Source organism: Candoia aspera, chromosome 2, assembly GCF_035149785.1.
Source record: "Candoia aspera isolate rCanAsp1 chromosome 2, rCanAsp1.hap2, whole genome shotgun sequence".
Classification (NCBI taxonomy): Eukaryota; Metazoa; Chordata; class Lepidosauria; order Squamata; family Boidae; genus Candoia; species Candoia aspera.
Window position 1 is genome coordinate 243657608 of NC_086154.1, and position 13217 is coordinate 243670824.

The 13217-nt window shown below is 41.0% G+C and overlaps 1 protein-coding gene across 1 annotated transcript in view; it reads right to left on the reverse strand.

Moving 5' to 3' along the window:
* Positions 1 to 13217, reverse strand: part of PARP8 (poly(ADP-ribose) polymerase family member 8) — a 179070-nt gene that overhangs the window by 29152 nt on the left and 136701 nt on the right. The gene's annotated exons all lie outside the window — the stretch shown is intronic.

Genomic DNA, 13217 nt, shown 5'->3' on the forward strand with positions numbered 1-13217 from the left:
CTCTACACATGTGTTGAGAGGACAGTTCCTAGAATGTCTAGGTAGCCAGACCAAAGTCTAGTTGGGACTCTGGGAGCTGCAATCCCAACCAAGTTGAGTAGCACCAGTTCAGGGAGCCAAAAATCTGTATATCTGAAGAACTGGACACCCTGTGGGTGGGTGGGTGGGTGTACAGGTGCCCACACTAATTTCATGTGAAAAAAAATCAGATTTTTTTTTTCCTGTGAATTCTCATTCAGTTTAATGCAAAGAAATTTGCTTTCACCACTTCTTTCAAAGGGAAATAAAAGTTTGGTGTTATCCTTATATTTGTGCATTTCTTTATGAATGGGACTGTTTATGAGTATCCCATCTTATATTGGACAATCACCTTTGAAGTGGTCTGCAGACTCCCTGGCTTTCCATATTTCAATCCAATCCCAAGAAAAGAAATCATGAGGGGACCTCTTCCACTGAGCCTTTTAGAATGGAAAATATGGATAGTCAAGGAGGCCCCAAACTGTTAGGAAAATGTGTAATTCTTCCCCCAGGAACTACTAGTAGCAGTCTACCTACCTTCACACCAGCAACAAGGTAAATTCAAAAACACTCCCAAGAGAATTTTTGAGAATAAGATATAAAACCCAAAACCTATTGTGCAGGAAAAGAAAATGCTGGAGAAATTGTAAGGCAGATCTCAGCAAAGTATTAATATGTGAAATAAATATCTGTCTCTCTCTGGGCTTCTTCCTCACATTATTTCATTCATGTGAATAGGGAATGAAGGCCTGAACCACACGGCCTTACCCACATCCTGCTTCTTGTGTCGTCATAGCTGCCTTCTAAAAATTAGATGATGGAAGTCTGAGGCAAATGGGTTATTACTTCAGTTTGTGCTTCTGGTAACATTTAGAGCCCTGAATGCCCAAAGCTGTAAATGAGTTGTATTTTTTTTTAATCCTTTCAATTGTGTCCAGTTCTCAGAGACTGCCTGGACAAGTCCCTGCAGTTTTCTTGGCAAGGTTTTTCAGAAGTGGTTTGCCATTGCCTCCTTCCTAGGTCTGAGAGAAAGTGACTTGCCCAGGATCACCCAGCTGGCTTTGTGCCTAAGGCAGAACTAGAACTCAGGGTCTCCCAGTTTCTAGCCTGATGCCTGAACCACAACATCAAACTGGCTCTCAAATGATGTATAAGAACCCTAAACAGATAGCACAGGCTCTCTGGTTTTAGATATATGCCATCCTATCCACTGGGTCAAGGTTGCAGAGACCTTACAGAGCAAATAAGTCATTGCAATACAAGATGAGCATCAAAGAAATATGATAAATAAATAAATAAAGTTAGAGAACACAGTTTCCTTCTTCCCCTTATTATGGGAATGACTGAACACCCAATTCTATTTTCTTTGACCCATTAATAAAGACTAATGACAAGAGAAATAGATGCATAAACTCATAAATTAATGGAGTTGCTGCTTCTCACATTATGTTGCTTCCAAGCTCATGCTGAAGTTAAGACCACTGGGAACACGAAGACTCCAGCAGGTACAAATATGTCTTTTGCAAGCTCAAAATTCTTGGTATCAGGAACCTTGAGAAATGCAGAAACCCATCAGGGCTCCTATCATCAGTAAAGACAACTGGACCACAACTGCAGCTGAGGCTTAGAATAAATGTAGACTTCATCTATAACTTTCATTGCTGTTGCTGAGTAAAACTGGTCAAAAAAGGCATGATCACAGCAAGAAGGACTGCTGGTATCCAGTAAAATAAACTCTAAATTGGGCACAATTCTAAATTGTAGATCTACACTGTGCATAGAAATGCCTTATGGACCTGGAGCTGACTGTAGTTCAGATCACGAACTTCTTCTTGCACAATTTAGGATCAGACTAAAGACATTAGGGAAGACCCACAGATCAGCGAGATATGAGCTCACTAATATTCCTAAGGAATATGCAGTGGAGGTGAAGAATCGATTTAAGGGACTGGACTTAGTAGATAGGGTCCCGGAAGAACTCTGGACAGAAGTTCGCAACATTGTTCTGGAGGCAGCAACAAAATACATCCCAAAGAAAGAGAAAACCAAGAAGGCAAAATGGCTGTCTGCTGAGACACTAGAAGTAGCCCAAGAAAGAAGGAAAGCAAAAGGCAACAGTAATAGGGGGAGATATGCCCAATTAAATGCAAAATTCCAGAGGTTAGCCAGAAGAGATAAGGAATTATTTTTAAACAAGCAATGCACGGAAGTGGAAGAAGACAATAGAATAGGAAGGACAAGAGACCCCTTCCAGAAAATTAGAAACATTGGAGGTAATTTCCAGGCAAAAATGGGTATGATCAAAAACAAAGATGGCAAGGACCTAACAGAAGAAGAAGAGATCAAGAAAAGGTGGCAAGAATATACAGAAGACCTGTATAGGAAGGATAACAATATTGGGGATAGCTTTGACGGTGTGGTCAGGGAGCTAGAGCCAGACATCCTGAAGAGTGAGGTTGAATGGGCCTTAAGAAGCATTGCTAATAACAAGGCAGCAGGAGATGACGGCATCCCAGCTGAACTGTTCAAAATCTTGCAAGATGATGCTGTCAAGGTAATGCATGCTATATGCCAGCAAATTTGGAAAACACAGGAATGGCCATCAGATTGGAAAAAATCAACATATCCCCATACCAAAAAACAGGAACACTAAAGAATGTTCAAACTATCGAACAGTGGCATTCATTTCACATGCCAGTAAGGCAATGCTCAAGATCCTGCAAGGCAGACTTCAGCAATTCATGGAGCGAGAATTGCCAGATGTACAAGCTGGGTTTAAAAAAGGCAGAGGAACTAGGGACCAAATTGCCAATATCTGATGGATAATGGAAAAAGCCAGGGAGTTTCAGAAAAACATCTATTTCTGTTTTATTGACTATTCTAAAGCCTTTGACTGTGTGGACCATAACAAATTGTGGCAAGTTCTTAGTGGTATGGGGATACCAAGTCATCTTGTATGCCTCCTGAAGAATCTGTATAACGACCAAGTAGCAACAGTAAGAACAGACTACAGAACGACGGACTGGTTTAAGATTGGGAAAGGAGTACGGCAGGGCTGTATACTCTCACCCTACCTATTCAACTTGTACACAGAACACATCGTGCAACAAGCTGGGTTTGAGGAATCCAAGGCTGGAGTTAAAATCGCTGGAAGAAACATTAACAATCTCAGATATGCAGATGATACCACTTTGATGGCTGAAAGCGAAGAGGAACTGAGGAGCCTTATGATGAGGGTGAAAGAAGAAAGTGCAAAAGCTGGCTTGCAGCTAAACCTCAAAAAAACCAAGATTATGGCAACCAGCTTGATTGATAACTGGCAAATAGAGGGAGAAAAGGTAGAGGCAGTGAAAGACTTTGTATTTCTAGGTGCGAAGATTACTGCAGATACTGACTGCAGTCAGGAAATCAGAAGACCCTTAAACCTTGGGAGAAGAGCAATGACAAATCTCGATCAAATAGTTAAGAGCAGAGACATCACACTGACAACAAAGGTCCACATAGTTAAAGCAATGGTGTTCCCCGTAGTAACATATGGCTGCGAGAGCTGGACCATAAGGAAGGCTGAGCGAAGGAAGATCGATGCTTTTGAACTGTGATGTTGGAGGAAAATTCTGAGAGTGCCTTGGACTGCAAGAAGATCAAACCAGTCCATCCTCCAGGAAATAAAGCCAGACTGCTCACTTGAGGGAACGATATTAAAGGCAAAGATGAAATACTTTGGCCACATCATGAGAAGACAGGACACCCTGGAGAAGATGCTGATGCTAGGGAAAGTGGAGGGCAAAAGGAAGAGGGGCCGACCAAGGGCAAGGTGGATGGATGATATTCTAGAGGTGACGGACTCGTCCCTGTGGGAGCTGGGGGAGTTGATGACCTACAGGAAGGTCTGGCGTGGGCTGGTCCATGAAGTCACGAAGAGTTGGAAGCGACTGAACGAATAAACAACAAAAGCCTCTAAGTACTATCTGTGTGATTTTCAAAAAGATGCCATTTTAATATATATATATATATATATATATATATATATATATATATCTTAAAAGAAAAATAAATAAATAAATAAATATTCCTTGAAGTTTGTTTTATATACAAAATAAAACAGAGACACAGATAATCCTGCTGAGCTCAGGGTGGGCTAATGCTGAGCTCATTTCTCAGCCATTTTTTTTTAAAGAACTATATTATATCTTCCAAAGAGAACTACTGAATAGTCTATCATCATGATATTTTCTGTTTTTCATAATACAGTTATGACCAGTGAATCAATCTTACTTTGCTCTTCGGGCCATTTTCTCTAAAGAAATGAAAACTAAACAATAGGTTGTGCTTAGCACCATCTAAAATACAAAATATGTAGAACGAATTTGCTTTTTTTTAAAAAAAATGTTTCACTGGGCACGCACCTGCATCAACAACTTTTCTAGCAATTTTGTTTAGAACATTTTCTGCCTTCTACTTCCAGCCTCAGTGATTGTATGATGACTACAACTCTGAAATATTTTTTTCAGTGATGGTTTTAGAAGATCCATTATCTTTCAAGTCCAATACTGCATTGCTCATTTGATATATCTCATCTGCTGTGTTACATTGAATTAGGCAGCAGATGAAGCCTAACACTATCTAATTCACTGTACCATGGCACTGTAGACCAAATGAAATAATGTATATTAACTCCACTGGCTCTATTGTGGGCACATTTTAGGAAAGTGGCCTTGCAGGTGATACTCCAGTTCATATTTGACTGATGCACTTCAGTGGGCTCAATCTTGAGATTGTCAGCTAGAGGGCTGTCCATTTAATAGGGCAATGAATCCAGCATGTTTTACAAGCCTGTGAGGTAAAACAGGCACCAGGATTCACCAATATTTCAAGGAAGGGTTACAATGAGAAGTAGAACACATCATTTGCACACAGAAGGATCCTAGTCCCAATTCTAGGAACAACTTTGCATAACATACTGAAGAACAGCTATAGGCCTTGCTAGATAGGCAGAATTGGTTCTCACAAGATATTATACCACCTGCCATTAGCCTGCAGCCATAGGACATACTTAACCTATGGAGACCTTTGCTGCAGACAGATATGAACACAAGCCATTTTTTCAACACTGCTTTTTCACTTCCAGTAACCAAATTCTTGTGCTGTCATGATGATTTTTCTATGTGGACTACCACACAATTGGACAAACTAGTACAAGTTGGATTTACATGAGAAAGGTACTCAGGGAAGACTCGCTGCCCCTTCCACCCTCAGGACCTTCCTTGCCTTCTTTATCATGCTCCAATCAGGCCACCAAACACTCTTTGGGTGGGCTTGCCCAAGTGTATTCAGTTGAAAATACACTTGAGAGAGAGAGAGAGTACACATTCATGTACTGAAGTTCTACCCACCTGAGCATATCCTCCTGAATGCTTTTACTGGTGAATGTGTATATGTGTTTCTGTGAAAGACAGTGTGTCCATATATGTTTGCATGTGAATGAGTGTGCTGTTTATGTCTCTATGTGCAGTATGCATGGGAGAGAGGAAATGTGACTGCTGGTTCTAGCTTCAACCAGTTGGCCAGGTTCTGTTCAGTTTTTGTCACATCAACCAGCTTTGTAGGTCATGACTGTCCACCTACTCACCACTATATACCCATGGCCCTTCAGAGCAGAAGGGTTTCCTATCCCTTGCTACAGCATTGTTTGACAAGAAGGCATGAACTGAATAATCTATCACGAGCCTGGTTCTTCCTTTCCTCACAGAGCTGTGAAGGACTTTGGAAACTCACCACTGTACCAGAATCTTGGAGGCAGGACTAGAACGCCCAGTCTCCCAGTTTCTAGCCTGGTGCCTTAACCACTACACCAAGCTGGCTCTCTAGTTTACTTCTGGTTTATGTGGAAGAAGTCCCAATTTTGACCCTTTGGTCATTCCTCATACTTCAGTTCTGTCCCCAAACTCTTTAGGACTTCAGTTCCAGAGTAGGAGGTATATGTATCTTCAATTACTACAAATATTTGTAAATTATATGAACTTGAACACTAAGGTAGACAGGCAGATAGCTGTGGCTGTGGAGAGCCTGTTTCATTTTGGTTGACAGCCACATGATGCTCATCACAGGATACCCATCCCTTCACAGACTAACCAAAGCAACTGTGTTCTACCAAACAGGCTCATTTATCAAGAAGGGCAGATAACTGGGTGTCTTTTCCACTATTCTGTTCATTTGCCAGTACAAAATTTTACCTGCCAGAAATTCCTTATTATCTTTGATGATCAGGTAAATCGTTAAAATACAGGGCTGCAATTTCACACACTGAAGCAGTGAAGGTTTATTTTTAGTGACTGTTAATATAATTGCTCTCAAAGGTGAGCAATCTGGAGGCTGCACTGTGGTTTTGCGTTCCATCTGGGGGCTGATAAAGATAACGATTATCACCAAGACTGACATTTTTGCCTCCTTCCCCATTTTTTGGGAGCGATTCCGGGAGGGTGTTTAAGGATAAAACTCAGTAACTTAACACCTCAAAACTTTTGATATGCAACAACTATAATATTCAGCCCTCTTCATTTGTGGGGCTGTAAAAGCAACAAATAGGTCACTGGTGGGGGGGGAACACATGGCGTGTATGGTCTGCATCTCTCTGCTACTTCATTCTTAACATATTTGTTATAAACATATGAAGAATATGGAGCAGTGCACACAAACCTTACTCAAAACCTCTCCATTCTCATTGGTGACACTTGTGGATAAAATATGAAAGTTTGAAGACAGATTTGACATGTGTTCAGCTGACTTTGCTTAGAAAACTTTCTGCAGTTGGAATCCTAATAATAAAAGTTTCCTGACTGTAAGGAAGCTTCTAAGTACATTATGTGAACAAGCCTGGAATCTTATTTCAGGCATTCATGCCAGTGAAGGAGCACAAGTTGGAGGTAAAGTGGCAGGGGTGGGAGACACAGACACACATATATATGCATGCCTCAGGGCTTCTGCACAGTGAAAATTACATACACTATGCTGGTTTGTAAACCAGTACTGGTTATTGAACTGCAGAGTGTCAGGCAAAGAAGAACTTCCCACAATTTATCAAGGAAGGTGCTTAGCAAGCTGGGAGTGGTGCAAAAATGGCTCCATCTGTGAACTGTTGTGAGGGTGGGGAGACACGCATGGTTGGGACAGGCTGTCAAAATATATCTGGCATAAAAGCATAATGTTTCCCTAATTTATTGCTTCCAATTTTCCTTCATATTAAAGACAGCCACTCAAAGCATAAAGTCCATCAGAGTACATGAATGAGTTTATCCTATCAATTGCTCAATCCTCATATGAAGCTCAAACATATGAAGCTCAATCCTCATATGAAGCTCAAACAATCCTCATATGAGGCTTAAAAGATACCAATATGGTGAACATTGACTGGCATTCTGAACTTCTCTTGATGTATAAAGAGAATGGCATTTTCATTTTGTAGCAGATGCCACTATTAAAGAAAGCGTTTGCAATGGAGATTAGCCGTGCAAGTATTATAACAGTAGTCACAAACTCAAGATATGGCCATAGGTAAATAAGGCAAAGGGTTCCTATAAAAAAGAACTTATTTTGGCCTCTCCACTACAGAACTAGAATGTTCCTTCAAAGCTATTTTCCCTTTTCAGTTTTTCTTAGATGGATAGAAATGTTTATGAAAAGATTCTGTTAATGAAACAGTATTCTAGCTACTTTTATTTTGTCTTTTCCCGGGGCAGGGTATTAGGGAAGAAATGATTAAAAAAAAAAAGTATCTGCTATACTTGGTTGACACTTTATAGATCAACCATACCCAGGGACAATGGGAGTTACAATTCAACACATCTTGTTCCAGGAGTTTATTGTATAATCATTTCCCTCTCAATCTGAAAACTGCATACCTAAAGCACTGTGCTTTGGGTTTTTATATGTATGTAGGCCAGCAAGAAATCTAATCGATTTATGAAAGTCTGGAATTCATCTTAAAGTTCCTCCTTCTAGAAGATTCAGCCAAAGTTAAACAAATTGCACAGATACGTTGTGCATCTTACTGCCCTTTAAAATTAAATAAAAGCAGAAAGCCAAATAAAACAAAATAAAAATTACTCCCAATGTCTATCTGCCGGAATTGCAAGGGATTTCAGAGGAATTGTTGTGATATAGAAGAGTAAGGCACAAAACTGCATACAAGTCCTATAAGAAAACTGCAGTTCCAATCTATAACATTGTTAAGCCAAAAACAATATAAAACAATCTGAGTGCATGAGAGGCAGAGGCAATGGATTCAGATGGAACACTGATATTTGCCTTCTTTTTGGCCTTCAAAGAGCCCTTGGGAATAGGGATGGAAATAGTTTAAGCAAAACAAACAAACAAACAAACAAACAAGAAACACTGAGTCCAGATACAATTTTGTGAAGTAGGAAAGAGAAGCAAATGAGAATTCACTCAGCTCTTAAATGCTTTGCATTAGTATTCTCTTCCTGTGTTATCACATTTCATCCCAGGAAAGATTGTGCAAAGAAACAGTGAAGCTGCATGCTATGGTATTCCACAATTTAAAAAAGCAAGTCACGTATCTTGAGAAAAGGGAGCCATGGGACCAAATCGCAACAGGATTGGTTCCCTGCATCTATTACTTGGTAAAATCCTTCTCTGTGTCCCTGCTATTTGCCCTCGTAGGAGTTGTCTGCAGTAAACAGAATTTTGGGGGGCAAAAAGGAGCTGAGGATCAGACCCAGTTCAAGCTGTTTAAGGAGGACTTGGGGAAAATGAACTGAAGGATTTGGCTAAACTAGAATTGGTTCTGTGAAGGGTAGCAAAGATGATCAGGGAAATGAAAAAAGAAAAAAAAAGTCCTATGAAGAAAGAGACTGTCACCTTTTGGCGGTAGAGAACCAAACACCAGTTTGTGCCAACAACTGAAAACAGTGATCACTGGCAGCAAAATAAATCATATTTTTGTGACAGACAGCAACAAAACATCATAGTAAAAAGGTCAGTATTCTACAGCTCGGGTAACCTGTAGTTTGAATCAAAGGCTTTCAAGTCTTATAGACTATGTTTCCAGCTATTAAATTATATTAGCCCCTTTGCCAGATATATGCTTGGTTCTGTGGCATCTTTGTGAGTTTCACTGCCAGTTTGCTTTAACGTGAAAGAAGAAAAGTGGCTTGACATTTCAACACAAGATGGCACTGTAGAGGACATGTCACAAATGGAAGCAAAAATCATTGTGGCAGGCTTCATGGCTCCTGGTTATCAATCATTTCAAAGGAGTTTTATTTCCCTAAATAAATGATTCAGAACTCGTACTGGGTGAATATTTGACTTTGTCATCTGATTTAGTTTGGAACAATCTGAATACCTTTCATTCATGCACCCAGGTGTTTTTAGTGTTTGAATGGATTTAGACTAATTTAGCTTGATTTGGATGATGGAACTGGTTTGGCTATATGAATTGAACTGAATCCATCTGAACCGCTGGTTTGATTCAGATTGTTCCAGATTGTTCCAAATGTGCATCAAGGTTAACTGCCATCTTGCCTGCTTTGATCATCCCCTTCCCAATCCTCAGAGATACTACTGATGAGTCCAGTACTTATGCTTTCAACAGAGTCACTGTTGTGAGATAGACAGCCCTATAAATAGTATAAACAAACAAACAGACAAACAAAATGGCTCGCAAAATCTCAAAATCCAGAAGAGAAGAATAGGAAAAAAAGTAAAAGAAAGAAAGAAAACTTGGGGTTAAGTATTTAACTTGGTGTAGGATTTGGAAGATCCCATGGGCCATAGGTTATTAAGATAAAAGGGGCTTGCCAGAGCACTGTCACCATCAAATCAATGGACTACTTTCTCTCTTCCAACTCTGTGGCTGCATTCATGCGAACTACTATGCTAGGCTAATGGGATTGGTCTGCTTGTGAGTCACTGTATGGTGGGAAATGTAACAGGTTGTGTGAACCAGGATAGTGTTGAGTCATAATAGGTCACTGTATGGTTTATCGTGCAAACACAGTGTGTTTGCATTATGCATGAAGAATATCCCTGACTTAAAGAGAAGAAATGCAATCCCCTTCCCTAGGTTCACCCCAAAGAGCCCACAGGCTAGAACTAAGTAACAGAGCACCTAGGTGTCTCTTCCTCTTCTTTCCCAACTCACATTTAGCATCTCATCATTCCAAAGCTCCATATTACAGCTCCACTAGTAATATTTGAACTAGGATTGCTGAAATACTAATTATATGTTCTATATATGCTTGCGTGCTCTCTCTCTCTCTCTCTCTGTCTTAAAGAAGAAAATGAACTGATACATTAGAGCAGTGCTTCTCAACCTTGGCAACTTTAAGATGGGTGGACTTCAACTCCCAGTATTCCTCATTCACATGCTGGCTGGGGAATTCTGGGAGTTGAAGGTGCCAAGGTTGAGAAACACTGCATTAGAGAATTGGGAAAGGAGCTATTGATGCATTTCTTCTGGCTGGATTCTGACTTCAAAATTGCCTGCTTCATCTTCATTTCTGCCCATGAAGGAAAAGGCATATGCATCTCCCTAGTTGTAGAAGAGCAGCTACATGGCAGAGATTTTGAAAGGGAATGGGGGAATTTTTCCTTCATTCCAATACCTTGCCAAAGATTAAGAAATGGAGAAGGACTCATGCAAATCTTGCCACTCTCCCACTCAAGATGGCAACCGATTGACAGCTCCTGCCTTTCTATTTATTTTAGTTCTTTTATCTAGTTTTGATCAAGTAGTTTTAGTACTTTTCCTGGTTTTAATCAATTCCTTATCTCCCCTTTATTTTTCTGTATTTTATTTTATTTTTAGTAATCAGAATTAATTTCTAAATTTTTTAGGGGTTTTTTCCATAATTAGAATTAAGATTTGCAGATATCCTATAGTTTGGTGATTTCAAATGCTAATGAAGGATGCGAAATTATAAAGCAGGAACAGCAAAGAACCTGAAAAGAAAGATCAAAGGGAAGAACAAGCCGGAGATTCAGCAGGAAGGAAATCCCAAACAAGGCAAGGCTGTGATGACTTCTAGGCAACCAAAGATAAAGTACTTATTCCAGCTTAAGGGCACTGCATGTCAATCTCCTCTCCTTCTCCCTCTCCCCTTGTAACCTGGGTTAATAATTCTTATTCCTCACTAGACTGGGAAGTGGATGATTGCCCTTTCTCTGAAGATGAGGCTGTAATAGGAGGTAGAGGGGAGGATGCCATTTATACTAGGAGTAATTTAGATGGAGACCCAGATTTGCTCGCTAAGAATTGCCTTTTAACAGCTCAAATATAGTCATTGCTATAGTCAATCAGCTTCTGGGTACCAATTAAAAAAACAGATAAATTAAAGACTTTAATGGAAAACTACATTTCCAATCAGTTATGGAACTAAATAGCAACTCATGTATTTCCAAACTTACCTCAAACCCATGGACTGTACAGACTGTACAAAAATTCCCAGGCAAAGAAGCCGCTGAGGAAACACTAATTTTGCAGAGATAGGGGATCCTGCTTCAAGTTGCTGATAGTCCTTGGAATGAGGGCAAGTGGCATAATAGACAAGCACTATTACCTCCCTTTCACAGCTTCTTCATTGTATAGTATACTCTAATGAACTTACAGAAATCTCCTGGCTTCCTAGCAGGCATGGATCTAAAAGGATAATTCTAACTTTCAGGCAGTTTATTTTTCCCTCAAGTTTTCAAACTGAAGTACTTTTAAGGAGGTTTTGCATTCTGCCAATATGTGTTTTTTACAACAGCTGTATCCAGCCCTTGCTAAATTCTGGGAGGATTGCCAAGCCAGTGAGGGAGGATGGCACACGCTCTAGAGCTCCTAATCACAACCATCCACTATCTGTAAACTGGAGAACTCCTTCAACTTCAAGGTCAGAATAGGATAAACACTGGGAAGAAATACCTTAGATTAAAGGAATCTAATTAAAGGAAAGATACAGGTTTCAGATGACTTTTTGGAAGATGGGGAAGATTTGCTTGTCACTTTCTCCCCAAGGAATGACAGTTGATCTTAAGCAAGCTTGAAACAGTTAAATCTGTGTTGCAGTCAGCCACTGCTGCAGCTGAGTCTCTTAACACCTTACTTCCTTCTAGTTGCTCCTCCATGGAAATGCTGCTAAGTCCAGCCTCTGGGGGCACAAAATCACCAATAAATAAAAAAGAAGGCATTCCAGTCCAAAACTATCCAAAAAATAAAAATAAAAAAAACATCCAGCTGGTCAATGTAGCGCAAACATCACATAACTATTTGGAGGTTAAGTCTGTAGTTGGTGATTTATTGCAACTGGCTCTGCTGCATCCCTCTGAACAATCTCTAGAAATGTGTCCATCAGCTGTCCCCAGCAGGGACCCTCACCCTGACCCCACTCCCCAAGTGGATGATCTATTCACACCTTGCCATTCATTATTGCAAGGAGCCTTCAACTGGGGCAGCTTTCTGCTATCAGTCCTCCGATCTGATCCATAGCAACGGCAATCCCTGCAGTCCATTTTCTGCTGGCTTCCAACAACCAAGTCGGTGGGGAAGCCAGCAGGAAGTTGCAAGTCCCAGGCGGTTTGCAAGCAGGCTGGCGGGCAGGTAAGTGGCTGCTGCCGGGCATGCGAGGGTGAGAGGGAGGCATGACGAGGGTTGGGCAGGGTGTGCGGGTGTGCATGAGGGTATGAGGGGGGTGTGGCAAGGCTCGGGGAGGGAGTGCAAGGGTGCACAGGGGTGCGTGAGAGGTGCATGGTCTGGGGAGGGTGCCGGGGGGTGCATGAGTGGCCAGTGCGGCACAAGCACGGAGGCCCTGGGGGAGGGTGTGTGGGTGGGGGAGACTTGCCCCAGCGACTTGCAATCTTCCCTGCTGGCTTCTCCATTGACTTTCTGGGGAAGCTGGCAGGGAAGGTTGCAAATGCCGATCATGTGACCACAGGGTGCTGCAACCAGTCATAAGTGTGAGCCAGTTGCCAATTGCCAGATCATGATCACATGACTGGAGGGGTGCTGGGATGGCTGGAACTCCGAGGACCAGTCGTAGCCACCATTCATTCAGCGCCATTGTAATTTCAAGCAGTTGCTGAACGAATGGTCGTAAGTCGAGGAATACAACCTAAGATGCTGTCTCTAAGAAGATAATATAAGAAACTTATTACATAAATAAATTCTGCTGCTTCAATTTAGTTAGTACTTGAACTGT